The sequence below is a fragment of the Molossus molossus genome, unplaced genomic scaffold, assembly GCF_014108415.1.
Source record: "Molossus molossus isolate mMolMol1 unplaced genomic scaffold, mMolMol1.p scaffold_m16_p_24, whole genome shotgun sequence".
In the NCBI taxonomy this organism is placed as follows: Eukaryota; Metazoa; Chordata; class Mammalia; order Chiroptera; family Molossidae; genus Molossus; species Molossus molossus.
The window spans coordinates 9423630-9439428 of NW_023425360.1; positions in this window are offsets into that span (position 1 = coordinate 9423630).

Genomic DNA, 15799 nt, shown 5'->3' on the forward strand with positions numbered 1-15799 from the left:
TCAAGGAAATAGACTTCTTATTCATAAGCTGTTTGTTTATGAAAGACCATGAATGAATCTTCCAACGACTGACTTCCCAAATGCAATCCTTGACTCTCACCTACCCGTGTCAGAGGATAACTGTGAACCAGTCGCCTTGGATTAAACTGCCCTGGCATTTTAAACTCAACTCTTAGGAAAAGAGTCCTTGTTTCAGATCGAGAGGAGTTGTTTACCGCCCTGTCAGTCCACGGTTCCCAGTAGGAATTGTTGGTCATCTTCCACCCAAGGTCTGAGTTCAGAGCTGCCAAGCTGAATGCACCTCATGTGTGCCGTACAAAAAGGAAGAAACAACCACTGGGAGTCGGTTTCCTGACACTCAACTCTACCCTGATACCTCCTTTCCTGGCATGTGCCTATCTGTCTGATCTCCGCCCCACCCCCGTGCCTCCGTATCTAGGATCAAGAACATTGCACAGTCCCCACGTGATCACCATAAATAAAGAAGGGAGAGGGCTGATTTTTTAAAAGAGGGGGACAGGTTCCAGTTCTCGGAGATCTCCATGTAAATTAAAATGCAAATCAGAGCCCCTCATTCTTCCTTTTCTGGGCATACCAGCCCCACCTAAAATGTAGATTTAGATAGATTAGATAGACCTATAATGTGTGTGTGTGTGTGTGTGTGTGTGTGCGCGCGCGCATTTTATGTATTTTTCCAGGAAGGTCAGAGTATTCCCATATCTGAATTTAAGACCATGAAATGCGCCCTAGCCAGTTTGGCTCAGCGGTTAGAGCGTTGGCTTGCGGTCTGGAGAGACCCGGGTTCGGTTCCCGCTAAGGGCATGTACCTCGGTTGCAGTTTGTCCCCGGCCCTTTTTGGGTCATGTCGGTGGCAACCACTTGATGTGTCCCTTTCGCGTCGATGTTTCTCTCTCTCTCTCTCTCTCTCTCTCTCTCTCTCTCTCTCCCTCCCACTATCAAAAAAATGTCCTCGGGTGAGGACTAAAAGAAAAAAAACAAAAAAACAAAGACCATGAAATGCCAGTGTGGCAGCGACTAGTTTAGGAGGCAGAACAGAGACACAACTAAAAGCAGAGTCAGACAGAGAGCCAGATTCACATCGATCTCGACCCCTTAGCAGTTGTATAATCTGGGGTTAAACTGTGCTCTCAGAGCCCAACTGTTGAGACGAAATGATGTGGTAGAAGTCAAGCGCTGTGCTGATACATAGTAGTTACTCAATAAATAGCAGAGAGTTTATCACTATGGTTACTATACGCAGGGGGCGGGGGCAGCAGGGCAGGAGCGATGAGCTCATTTGGAGTCATTTAGGCCCTGTCCGCACCACTCAGGAGAGAAGCTTGCAACATGCAACAGGTAGACTGATCTCTCCGCCTGATACTACCATACAACTGTGATGCGTTGTTTTTCTTTCCTGAACACACTCTTTTCTAAGGCCTACATTATCATCTCCCCAAATTGGCCCTCCTTCTGCAAAAGCCTCTATACACACGCACGCACGCACGCACGCATGCACGCACACCATTTACCATTTAATTGCCTGGCTGTTTTTGCTTCCTGAAAAGCCTGTCACAGAGTTAAATATAGCTGTGTCTTTCCCAACCAGCCTGCCTATGAAGGAGTAAACCTCCTACCCAAACCTGAGCTCCTGCTTTAGGAGAGACAGACCTAGGGCCTTCTCCCATAGAACCATGGGCAACTGACACGTCGTCTGAGAGGTACTGTGCACCGGTACTTACTCTTTGTTTCTGTTACAGCCCCGGTAGGGAAATCTGAGTCCCGTACACGAGTTCTTCATTTCTTTCTGAGCCGAGATAATTCTAGGATTACCACTTAGAAAATTGGGAAAGCAGACTTCTGCATAGTTACGAGTCAGCCAGCATCGAAAAAGACATGCTGAGTACCTTTTTGGTGACAAGGTTAGAGATAGGTATTGTGGTTAAATCCCATTAGCGGCAACATTACATTCATTAAGTGAACCCTAGGATGTGAATTGAGAGACCTCCCCTCCCCCTCCTCACCGCTCCTCCTAATTCTAAAGCCAGGTCCCTTCAACAAAGGGGCTTCCTCGCCCGGGACATGCCTCTCTGGAGTAAAGCACAGAGTGTTCCCCTGCCAAACAGCTCCAAAGCCAGAACCCACTGCAGAGGACACTCGCCATTCTCCAAAGCTCAGGCAGCCGACACAATCCACATGCCGTCTCTCTCTCCCTCTCTTATTTCTCGGGTGACCTTTCTGGCTCGGAAAGTATTTCTCTGTGTTAATGCAAACACAAACTATTCCGCAAGCATTATTCAAGAATTTAAAGATTCTAGTAGTCTGATGTCTCAGTTGTGATTGAGAAGCAGAAACAGCCATGGCTTTGTTTCTCGAGGGACCACAGGCTTCTGAGAAGTGGCCCCCAGCGTTGGGGTTGGCATCTCCAATGGCAGGCAGCTCTGGGCACAGCGGAACTGAAGGAGAACTAATTCCCAGACATCAGGCAGGGAAGGAGTGTCAACTGTGTCCCACGCTGAAGGGCTTTTCCTCCCATACCTTGGTTCACCCTGCAGACAGCTTTAAAATAATGGTCAATAGCCCTGGCCGGTTTGGCTCAGCGGTTAGAGCGTCGGCCTGCAGACCAGAGAGACCCGGGTTCGGTTCCCGCTAAGGGCACGTACCTCGGTTGTAATTTGTCCCTGGCCCTGGTTGGGGTCATGTGGGTGGCAGCCAGTTGATGTGTCTCTCTCACTCGATGTTTCTCTCTCCCTCCCTCTCTATCTGAAGATAAATGCAAAAAAAATTAAAAATAAAATAATGGTCAGTATAGGCACACATGCACACCTGTGTCCACACAATGCCAAACAGCCACATACAATCAGAAGAGAAAGAAAAGAAAAAAACATTGGCATAATGAGAAATCAAAATCAGCATCCCTCACTGACGGTATTCTTTGTATTTACCCTTTATAAGGCTTTGAGGGTCAGTCAGAGGGAAAAGGTAAGAGTTAGCTGCCTTCTCCCCCGTGTTTCCTGTCTCCTAGAAGAAAATAAATCAAGTGTAGGAATCTCTCTGATGCGTACTGAATGCACCTCCTGCTCAGGCACAGAGAACAACAAATAGCTCCACGGAGAAAGTTGTGGCATTTGAGTCGGACCTTAAGAACCGGGCAAAAAGTTTGAACTTGGATAGATGGTCGAAGAAATGAGGAGAAGCAAAGATACAGAGGTAGAGAGAGAGAGACGAAGAGTTTGGGGGAAACCGAGCAATATTTTGGAGTACGCGTAGGATGGTTCAGAGTTCGGTGGAAGAGAAGACAACAAAATAAAGAAAACGTGGTGTTCTGCAAAGACTAACAGTGACAGTTAATGCAGGAGGTTGTCACTGACAGGTGAAGTGCTGTGATCAGGGATGAGCATCACACAGTCGTGGGCTACGCCACGCTGTCATTCGCCCCCTCATTGCACAGGTGTTCCACCTTGGACCAGTGCCCCGCTGAGACATGAAGCTCACCCTTTGTGAACTATAAATCAAACAAGCTGGAGCTATAAGACTTGAGGACATACTGGATGAGACCATTGAAAGCAGAGATGTCAGATGGACTCCATGTTTGAGGGCCAAAAATAATGGGGGAATAGGGTTGGGTGTGCTTGGAAATCGAGAAGGCTGAAAGATGGTTGAGGGGCAGCTGGGGGGTTCACAGGTGTGGAGGGAAGCCCAGTTGGTATAGGTATTGGTGCCTACTTGGTTGACACACTGGGCTCCCCTGCAGAGAGCCAGAGAGCGTAGCCAGTAGTCAGGGGAGATTGAAGGCAAGACAGGAGAGGAGAGAGAAAAAAGAAAGTCAGAGGTTAGACAATGCCCATATCAAAAAAATTAATAATAATAGCCAGGTAGGTGTGGCTCAGTGGATTGAGCACCATCCCCTGCACCAAGAGGTCCTGGTTGGATTCCCGGTCAGGGCACATGCCTGGGTTGCAGGCTTGATTCCCCAGTAGGGGGCGTGCAGGAGGCAGCCAGTCAATGTTTCTCTTTCACTGATGTTTCTTTCTCTCCCTCTCCCTTCCTATCTATTGAAATACCAATAAAAATATTTTTTAAAAATAATAATAGTAACCCTGGCCTGTTTGGCTCAGCAGTTGGAACGTTGGCCTGCGGACCAGAGTCCCAGGTTTGGGTCCCGCTAGGGGCATGTACCAAAATAATAATAATAATAATAATAATAATAATAATAGTAGTAGTAGTAGTAGTAGTAGTAGAACAGCCTCAAGGATAAATAGAGAAAGCCAGCTCGAAGGGAAATGTCTCCTAAATGCTCCAGAAGATAGAAAGAATAAACACTGAAAGTTTTCATTTTTAAACTATCTCTGATGAAAGTGTACAAGTCCTGAAATAACTCCATCTAGACAAGTTCAAAATGTTGCTTCTGCACCCAGGAGAGCCCAGTTCTGTTGATACGATGCCGGGAAATGCTCAGAATATATAAAGGGTTTGTCGTGGGTTTGTTTTTTTTTTCTCTCCCAATTTTTCTCCCAGGAGGAGCTACCAAGTTGTAGTAGCCTGTTTGGAGACGTGTCAGCAGTAAGTGGTATATTTTCCCCATCATTCAATCAGTCATTGCTCAGAGGTTACAGGGATCTCACACGCTGTGCGTGTATCTTGTTTCTCTCTCTCTCTCTCTCTCTCTCTCTCTCTCTCTCTCTCTCTCTGTGTGTGTGTGTGTGTGTGTGTGTGTGTGTGTTTTAAATCATCCTGAAGCCAAAGTTTAATAAAATACATAGTGTTTGATAAGAATGCACAGCCTCACAGAGCCTGTTGTTCACTCTGGGCAGGATTAACATAGCTGACCTGTGTTGAAGCTTGGCAGCGGAAATGGTATTTAAATTGACCAAGACAGGCTGGGAGTTGAAAAATATTATAATACAGGTGCTCACCTTTTCCTCCACCAGGTACTTTCCCCCATCCCCTGCCGCCTCCAGCTTATTTACTGAGTCAATTAACAAAAGATAACCTCTCATTGTGCAACCATCAATAAATCAATCGTGTTAATACTATCTTGGAATGTCCCCCGCTATTGACTTTCATACTGTTTACATTAGACACTTGAGAGAGCCAGAGGCAGTGACTTGGCTGGTTTCGGTGTTAATGGATTCTGGAGGCGCCACAAATACATAGAACTCCCTTGACAAAATATTTCGGTCTCTCTGGAGTTCACCTGCTTTCTGAACATTGGCCTCACCTTTCGGCTGGCACGGTCCCACACAGCTCAGAGGCTGGGGAACACTTAGGAAGGCAAACATTTCTGAGCAGTAATGGAACCGGCACTTAGGACACACCCACTTCTTTGTGATTTGAATAATCTATTTGCACCCAGCCCAGCCCCCCACTGTCAACAACCCCCCACAATCTGGGGAATCAAATTAATCTTCAATTATGTGAAAGAATTTCAGGAACGAGCACAGCTCAAGTTACCGAGTAACTGGGTGTTGTGGAAAGAGTCACACTAGAAGCAACCTGGCTGGGACTTTCTGCGATTTTTTTTTTTTATTTGTCCCCAGTGATAGAAGGAATATCTTCCCAATCAGTAATCATCTCTACATGGGAAAATCTCAAAAAATTGTGAAGGCTAGCTTTAAAATGAATGCCAAAAAAATATATATATATATTTTTTTTCTACTTCCTCCAGATATACAAAACGAGGTTAAATATGATTATCATGCAGTTGGATTTCCTGTTCTGTTTTTGGTTTTAGTACTTCCTTGTTAAGGACACCAGAGATAATTAGAGATGGGGCTTCTCTTGGGAGGGGGACTCCCCTGCTTCCAGACCAAGGGACTTCGGAAAGTCGCGAAAGGAAGGAGGTGGTGACATTCCACCCGTCCCCAATCCGAGGGTTCAGATTTCAGCACTACAAACCTGGGCAAAGTTCACTGTTGTCTTTTCACGACATGCTACATACTTTTCAAGTTCCCACTTGCTCCTTAGAGAGGAAAAAATGCGGTCTCCGAGTTCAGGTTGCTAAGGACAAGCCGCGCCGATGTAACCATGCATTCCTTCCCCGAAAGATAGGCCCTCGTGTTGTTGGTTTTTCTGCTGTAAATACCAGCAAGTCCCCATCCTCCCCGACTCCAAACAAATACTTCTGCTGCGACTTGGAAGCCGATTTTCTCCCGTGGTGGGAAATCAATGATTTCACTCCGTCGCTTTGGCTACCTCCGTCCAACATTGTGACAGAATCTTCTACTCTCCAGCGCATCTCAGCCGATACCTGGCTTGATTTTTCTCCTGATAATAATGGGGTATTGAAAATGCACTTGGCGGTTGAATAATAGAAGAAAATTCTCATTGTTCTAAATCTTTTTTTTTTTTTTTTTTTTACTTTCTTTTGTGTTTTACTTTGCCCGCATGATATCTATGTCCACTTAGGGGTGTTTTGAAGAGGGTGAAGGAAACAGACAGGACTTGGAAAGGAAAAACAGATGCCCAGTTGGCTGTCTCCCACAGACCCTTCGATGACCCTGCTCCGATTACCCCTAATGGATATGTGTCATCTCGGGGCCTCCATGGTGATAAACAAATTTTATATCTTCCACTTGTTTGTAGAGCAGAATTCTTCACTCTCCTCAAAAGGTTGGGTTCTTCTCATGAATAAGTCATTAGCGTAGATATCCCTTACAAGAGGGTAAGATACTTTTCCAAATTCCTAGATATAATATTTTTTTTTTTAGCAGAATTTGAGTCAATCATCAATTGAGTTCATGTCAATGTACCATTTTGCATGACACTGGAAAAAGCAGACTCCATTGGCATTCCAAGCACTGGTTACTAAATCCCCAAAAGTTCGGACAGTCAGCCAGGAGGCAATAATCTCCACTCCTAAAAGGAACAGGTCTGGGACGTTGTTCATGTGCTGATGTGAGAGAATGTCCCGGGCTATAAGCCACCTTCAAACCCCTGTGTGCTTCAGAAGACACACGAGATTGACGTGTGCAAGTAGGCGAGGTCATCGGTGTACCCCTATTTCTATTGTCAAAGACTGGGCGCCTCATCCCACCGGAGAACTTTGGCTTGGCTCTTCACCTGAACTTCTTGGGGAGAGCTGTGGCTCGTCATTTCCCTGTTTTCCCCACTACCCAGCATTTCTTTCTTTCTATTATTCTTTCTTCTCTTTTATATTGTTGTTGTTTTTTTTTTCCAACTGATCATCTAATGTCCGTTGAGGTCGGTCTTAACATTGCTCTGTGTCTCTACAAACCCTTCTCCGTCACGATCTGGCCACTGCCCATATCCATTTAAATCCTGTGGTTTCCACGCAGCTGGTGTGACTCAGTGGACTGAGCATCATCCTATGGACTGAGAGGTCCTGGTTGGATTCCCCGTTAGGGGTAGTGTATGGATTCGGAGTTCGATCCCCAGTAGGGGGCATGCAGGAGGCAGCCAATCAACGTTTCTCTCTCACATCGATGTTTCCATCTCTCTCTTCTATCAATAAAACCTTTTTTTTTTTTAATCTTGTGGTTTCCCTTTCTCATCAGCCAAGCTTTTCAGAGTTATAGAAAACCTGAGACCAAGGCCACATTTTGAGATTCCAGTACCTGAAATAATAAAGACATCGTCGAACAGGGTTTAAAAATTGATTAGGTTTTAATATTTAATATTAATTAATGTCATCTGAGAATGTTCTATAGTACAGAGAATATTATTCCAGCGATGGCATATTTTTATGTGGAAATAATTCCAAAATTTATGTGGAAATAATGTTAAATTTCAGCCATAAATGTGGGGCTCCTGTTCATCTGACCCTTCCCTGCCCTCATACCCCAATATCAGATCCTGCTTATAAGAAAAGATGAACACAGTATAATAAAGACTTGGGTTCCTGCCTGGCCGGTGTGGCTCAGTGGATTGAGCATCGTCCTGTGGACTGAGAGGTCCTGGTTCGATTCCCGGTCAGGGCACATGCCCGGGTTGTGGGCTTGATCCCCAGTAGGGGGCGTGCAGGAGGCAGCCGATCAATGTTTCTCTCTCATATATATGTTTCTATCTATCTCTCCCTTACTCTCTGTCTCTCTAAAAGAATAATAATAATAAAAAAAAACAAAAGTCTTTTAAAGACTTGGTTTTCTCATCTGGAAAATAAAGATGTTGCCATCAATGGTCCCATAGGGTCTTTCTTCTAGGGCTCCTTTGTGACTTCGTATTGTGTTCTCCACTCCTAGACACGGGGGCCATCAGTCCAGCCAGCAAACAGAGAATGAGGAAGAAAGAGGCACCCGTTCAGATTTACCAGGCTCGGGAACATAAATGTCAGAGACCAAGTAAACAGTGACAGCAAAGCACCAGAGTTACAACTGGGGGCTGAGGAGGCACAAATGAAGGTCCGGTAGTCAACTCAATTGTCCCTCCTCTTCTCTGGACGGGCAGCAGCAATCATGATGGGCTTGGGCACAGGTATACAGTGTCGGGTGACTCCCAGACCCAACGGTACAGCTCTCCATTTAGTCAGCATTGCCTAATAGCTCACAGGAAGATTCATGCCCTTGCTCAAGGCTTTTGGCATGACCAGTTTCCCGTTTCAAAACCAAGCTCCTCCCACATTCTCATATGGAGGAGAAATTCAAGTCCATTACTCCCCATCAATATCTCCATAAGGCCTTGCAGCTAATAAGGTGCCCCGAGAGCTAAGTCCAAGATCCAAGATCAGAAGAGATCGAGGAGAAACAAAAATGCTCTTTGGGCTTGTTGTGTAGGCTGGCTAACATTAGTGACTATAATATCACGCTATTTCTTCTCGGATTTCAGCAATTGAGTCTCTGGGTTGAGGCCTCAGGCAGTAAGCGGAAGAGAACACTGATTGTTAACAAGAACAAGAAAACATCTATGAGTTCAGCCTACCATGAAAAGTAGGAATTCCTTCCACAAAATCTCACGCATGCCTCTCCAGCCTCCCAGTGACCACAACAACAACAACAGTGATGATAACTGTAATGATAATACAGACACACACATACTTCACACGTAACTGTGTGCCAGACGCTGTACGAAACGGATGGAGCACTGATTGTAAATCAGCACTGTTTTTAGGATTTTTTTTATACAGTAATTTATCGAATCCGTACAATGCATGTAATTTTATTTATTTATTTATTTTTATTGATTTTAGGGAGAGAGAGAGAAACATCGATGAGCGAGAACATCAACTGGCCGCCTCCTGCATGCCCCCCACTGGGGATCAGGCCCACAACCTGGGCATGTGCCCTGACCGGGAATCGAACCGGTGACCTCCTGGTGCATGGGTCGACGCTCAACCACTGAGCCACACCGGCTGGGCAATGCCTCTAATTTTATACATGGAGCAGTAGGAAGGGATTGAATAAGTGGCAGGAGGTCACACAGCTGGACAGAGCAGTGGTGAATTGAATTACCAGACAGCTCTGGAACCTGTCCCTTTAACCCTGTGCTCCGGGTGGGGACAGGGGGGAGAGAGAGGGTGGGGGGAGAGAGTCAATTTTAACACCACTGCATAGAAAGTTCTCCAGTTTTCTGAGCAGACTCTGCCTCTTTTAGTCTTCCTACTCCCCACCAGCCCTAAACAGAATAATTATTATCCCTCCTTCAATTGGAAAGTTCTTAATATTTGGGCTTGGCAGCCCATAGGTGAAAGGACCGTGAACTAAGAATGGATTGCAAGTGTTCAGATGATTAAGAAAAAAAATCCAAGAAAGAATAATATTTTGTGGCAGATAAGGCACACGAAATTCAAATCTCTGGGTCCACAAATAAAGTTGTATTGGAACACAACCACATCTCGTATGTGCATTGCTGTTGGATTGGAACACAACCACATCTCGTATGTGCATTGCTGTTGGATTGGAACACAACCACATCTCGTATGTGCATTGCTGTTGGATTGGAACACAACCACATCTCGTATGTGCATTGCTGTTGGATTGGAACACAACCACATCTCGTATGTGCATTGCTGTTGGATTGGAACACAACCACATCTCGTATGTGCATTGCTGTTGGATTGGAACACAACCACATCTCGTATGTGCATTGCTGTTGGATTGGAACACAACCACATCTCGTATGTGCATTGCTGTTGGATTGGAACACAACCACATCTCGTATGTGCATTGCTGTTGGATTGGAACACAACCACATCTCGTATGTGCATTGCTGTTGGATTGGAACACAACCACATCTCGTATATGCATTGCTGTTGGATTGGAACACAACCACATCTCGTATGTGCATTGCTGTTGGATTGGAACACAACCACATCTCATATATGCATTGCTGTTGGCTGCCATCACTCCATGACAGTGATTTTCAACTGGTTTCCTTTCAGAACACATGTAAACAAATTACTGAAATTCTGCAGCTCACCAAAAAATATATTACATTTTTTGCCGATCTGACAAAAAAAACAGGTATCATTTTGAGTCATTCATGTCGACGGCTATTGTTGTGTTGGCTGTTGTCCTTTTTTTATTGGACCATCTAAGGGAAAAGAGGTCAGTGCCCCTGACTAAATAGTCAGGTGTTGCATGTTTTAAAAATTCGTGCAGCACACCGGTTGAAAGTCACTGTTCCACTGCAAGGTCAGAATTAAGTAGTTGCGACAAAGACCTTTTAGCCCAGCAAAGCCTAAAATATTTACTGCCTGGTCCATTACTAAAGAGTTTGCTAACCCCTATTGTAAATATTTGAAGGTACTTCTCATGTCCTTCCCTAAATGCTCTTTTTGTTTGTTTGTTTTTTTCTTTATTTGATTTGAGAGAGAGAGGGAAAGGGAGAGAGACAGAGAGATAGAAACATGGATGAGAGAGAACATCGATTGGCTGCCTTCTGCATGCCCCTCACTGGGGATCAGGCCCACGACCTGGGAATGTACCCTGACTTGGAATCAAACTGGCAACCTCTTGGTGCATGGGTCAATGCTTAACAACTGAGCCATACTGGCCAGGCTATATGTGGGTATTTTTAATGGTAAATATCTCAAATCCCCTCCGTCAACCTCTCATCCTCTTAAAAACTTTTCTCTAGAATTTCTTTGATACTACATATTCTAACCCTGCTCACACAGTACCCAGTGGTATGTTCATACAGTGGAATAGTACTCAGCAATGAAAAGGAACAAACTACCCAGACTCACAACAACATGGACGAATCTCCAAACCATATGCAGATGGAAACAGCCTTACTCGAAACACTTTTAATTGTATAATTGAATGTCTAGGAAAATCTAAAACAGGCAAAACCAATCTATGGTGAAAAAACATCAATACAATGGTTGCCTAGGGAACAATGGTGGGCTGAATGGAGAGAGGAAGCTCTCTGGGATGATGGGAATATCCCACATCTTGACAGTCCCTTGGGTTATATAGTTGCAGACATTCACTAAAATAAATCAAGAGGTTTACTTACAATGTATACATGTTACTGTATCTACCTCAAAACAATCCTATAAACAAAGAGTGAACTCTAGTTTATGAACTACATGCTGAAATGTTTAGGGGTGAAAGTCTACAAGTTATTTTGGAATGCATCAAAAAAGCAATATAATTGGATGATTAGATAGAGGGATGGATGGAGGGCAAGACATAGAATCAAGAGAAAAGAGTAACAGGTTCATTGGGACTCTAGATGTAGGCCTGTTGGTGTTCACTGTCTAATTCTTTCAACATGCATGTTTAAACATTTTCATAGTAAATTTTAGTTTTCAAACTAAAATTGTCATCATTAAATGGGGGGCAGGGGTAAAAGTAATGCCCAGTATGAAATCAACTATGCCACATGTATCATAGCATGGCACTCTGATTTCTCTTCACCTAGAAGCCATATAGTGTTAACTTCGCTTTTCCTTTAATGCAAGTGTTTGGACCCTGAAGGGTTCTCTCAGACTTTCCCAAAGAGATATCTTGGGTATGACCACTGGGTCTAGGGGAATAGGCTTGTATTTGATGATGGACAACTTCAATTTCTCCAGTGTTTAAATTCTAGGTCTGGTCCAGCCAGTGTGGCTCAGTGGTTGAGTGTTGACCCAGGCACCAAGAGGTCGCCAGTTCGATTCCCAGTCTAGACACATGCCCAGGTTGTGGGCCCGACCCCCAGTGAGGAGTGTGCAGGAGGCAGCCAGTCGATGTTCTCTCTCATCGATGTTTCTATCTCTCCCCCTCACTTTCTCTCTCTCTAAAATTAATAAAGGAAAAAAAATTCTGGGTCTGTAGTTTGTTATAAAAAGATACCTAAAATGAAAGGAACAGAAACATCCCCAATGAGATGCCTCCATCAAATTCACCAGTGAAATGCAATGGAAATTCCACCGTGAGTTTACACTCTTACCTTGTAGAGTTGTTAGGAAGAAGAGAAAGGTGTTTGATCGTGGCCTGAATTCCTGGCCCTTCTCAACCTCCCCAGTCGGTTTCCATGTATTTCTCAGAGTGGGGTTCACTATCATTTCACAGACAGCATGCTCACCACTGTTACAAACATCCGACGAGCACATGTGCATGATAAAAGTTTGGAAAAGTCCTCAAAAATGCTGCCTAATCACTGGATTAACTGTTTCTTTCAAGGGCCTCTACAGTGTGTGATCCGCAGGCTGATGGTGTTGCTTTTAGGCGATGCCAATATTAGTACCAATAACACAATCATGCTTCAACTATTTGAAGGTCAATTCGCTGGAAAATTCTGCTTTCTGAATGGAAGCTAAGAAGCAAAGAAGCAAGTGAGAAAAATCTCCCGGGCAGTCAAAACACAGAGCATCCTCAGAAGCCTGCGGTACTTACGTAGGGAAAATTCTAACCAGCCTGGGCTACCAGCTCAGACCTCAGCACCGGCCACCGCAAGAAGGAGAAGAATTCTTACCCGCCGATCAAAACGCAGAACAAACTCGAATTTGAAAGGATAGAATTTAGGGGCCAAAAAGACTCACCTTACGGCTACAAACAAATTATAGTTCCACCAGAGAGTAAAGATGGTTCTTAAAAATAAAAAAAGAGGAGGAGGTTTTATCAGACATGTTCAGGAAATATTGGTCTAATAGTTAATGCTTCGACATTTTCATTATGGTTCTAGCAACTTCTGAAAAGGACTTTTTTTTTTTTGGTCCTACCCTTTCCTGTTTCTCTCTCTCTCTCTCTCTCTCTCTCTCTCTCTCTCTCTCTCTCTCCCTTTTATTTTGGCTGAAACATAGTGATGGTGTTTTCTTTTCTCATCTTTCTCATCCTCCTGATACCCATCAGCCTGTCTGAATCCCCTGACGTAGGTGGGGGCCTGACTTCTCCCACACCCTTCTTCCCGCAGGTGTTTCCTCGATTTTTATTCCCTCGCACAGGGATCCGCTTTGTACCAAGTCCAGGCAGCATTTCCAGAGCCTGAGGACACTTCCAAATCACCCACGTGCTCGTTTTCTTCTCCGCTTTGCTCCCTGTTCATTTCCTACGTTCCTTCCGGTCGTTTTCCTCCCCAAGCACGTGGCCAGCGTCCTAGGCTCGGACTCCGCTTTCACGCCCTGTCCCCTTCCTCCCCATCGCCTGGCTTTGCAGTGTTTCTTCCGTCCTTGCTCTTCTCTGGGGTTCGAATCCTGAAGCCCGGCTCTCTCTCCCCCTCTGCAAAATCCAATGCTTGAGCCGAGAGCCCCCATTCCCTTCCCATCGGTGCCGCCCCCACACTTGACCTTAAACATCCGTTTGTCCAGAGTGAGCCCACCAGCCCACATGGGTTCCTGGCTGGCCCAGAGTGTCCCACGGGCCACCGTTTTTAAAAAATATTTTTTCTTTATTGATTTTAGAGAGAGGAAAGGAGAGAGAGAGAAACATCAATGAGAGAGAGAATCAATTGGTCGCCTCCCACGTGCCCCCCACTGGGGATTTGGCCCACAACCTGGACATGTGCCCTGACCAGGAATCAAACCGGCGACCTCTTGGTGCAGGGTCGACGCTCAACCACTGAGCCACGCCAGCCAGGCCCAGGGGCCACCTTGATTGATCATGTTCACCAGCCAATCAGCATTGGATTTTGAGCCAATAGATCTGTGTTCAGTCTTGAACTTTGCCTCTTAGTCACTTGGCCCAGCCATTTGATTTCTCTGAGCCTCAGTTTCCACATCTGTAAAATGGCGATGATGCTCTGAGCTTGATCTATCCTGCCGCGTCGGGGAGAGCTGGTGAGGCCACACTGGCTCCGCTCTTCCTCCAATGGAAGATGTAACGTAACAGCCTCATCCTTGCACCCTGAAAGTTTTGCTCAGACAGAAGTCCTCAGGGTACAGCTTCATTTTCTTTTATATTCTGAATTTCATCTCATTCAAACAGGCCTTTGCTGATTCTCCACATAGCGCCACCAAATTCTCCCACTAAGAATAAATTCATTTCTGGTTCCGCTGTTTGATCAGAGCACGGACTTGTGAGTGGGGAGCCTGAGGGGAAAGGGGTTCACTGCAGCCCCAAATCATGTGCCTGAAAACCCGACTCCATCACTTACTAGATGTGGGAAATTGGGGGTGTCCACTCAGCCTTCATCCCCTCAGTTTTCTCGTCTTTAAAATGGGGAAGATAGGACCCTGTCCGGGTAGCTCAGTTGGTTGGAGCATCCTCCCGATGGGGGTTCAGGTTCGATCCCTGGTCAGGGCACACACAGGAAGCCAGCAATGGACGCATAAACCAGTGGAACAACAAAGCAGTGTTTCTCTCTCCCTTCTCTAAAATCAATCAGTAAAATTTGTTTATGTTTCTATTTTTTATGAGAGAGAGAAACAGCGAGAGAGACAGAAACATTGATGTGAGAGAGAAACATGGATCAGCCGCCTCCTGCACGCCCCCTACTGGGGATCGAACCCACAGCCCGGGCATGTGCCCTGAACGGGAATGGAACCGGGACCTCTCAGTCCATCGGCTGATGCTCCATCCACTGAGCCACACCAGCCAGGCAAAACATAAATAAAAAATCAATCAGTAAATTTTTAAAAATTGAAATGGGGCTGAGAGTAAGCCTGTCCACCACAGGGGTGTGTGGTGACTTAGGACAATCAAAGGGCGCCCCGGCTGATGTCAGCCCCAGTAGCCCCAGTTATCCGTTATCACCTGCCTCCTGGCCCCTGCCTGCTTTGTCTCCTTAGGTCCCTCCGTTCTGCCTCCTGTCATCCCTCCCCGCCTGTCACCTGCAGGGCCTGGGAGCTGCGGGCCCCCCGCCCACCCCGGGACATCTCAGGGGAAAAGTTCAGCCTGGACGCCTCCCGCAGGTCTGCCCCTCCCCCCGCCACTCTCCCTGGCTCCTCCTCCCTCCTCGGATTCTCTGGGCGCCCTCCCCATTCCGGCTCCCTGATTAGAGGGCACTTCAGCCTGCAGGATAAGCCACTGATATATTAATTTGTGTTTTTATGTCCGCATTGGCCCGCTCTCCGGGCCCCTGCCCCGGGGAGGTTTGTGTTAAGAGGACAAAGCCCAGACACCTGGCTTTCGTTTCCCCCGAAAGCCCAGCTCTGGGAGGAGACAGTGCCTGCCAGGAGGGGGGAGACAGGAGGGAAGGGAGGGAAGGGAGAGAGGGATTTTGACAGATGGGAAAGGGGGTGAAGGCCAGAGGATCGGGCTACTAGCAAAGCTTTGGCCTCCATCCATGCCGCCCCCTCGTAAAGTGGCCCGGTCCCTCAAAAAAGGAATTTTAAGTCGTATCTCGATAACTAGACCCCATCACCGGGCTCAGCCAACATTTCATCGCGGGTCCCTGCCCCCAATGCACCCATGGGCAGCCGAGCCCCGGGAATCGTGAAGCCCCTGCAGGCCGGGACAGTGGTCACCCCAGGACATGGCAC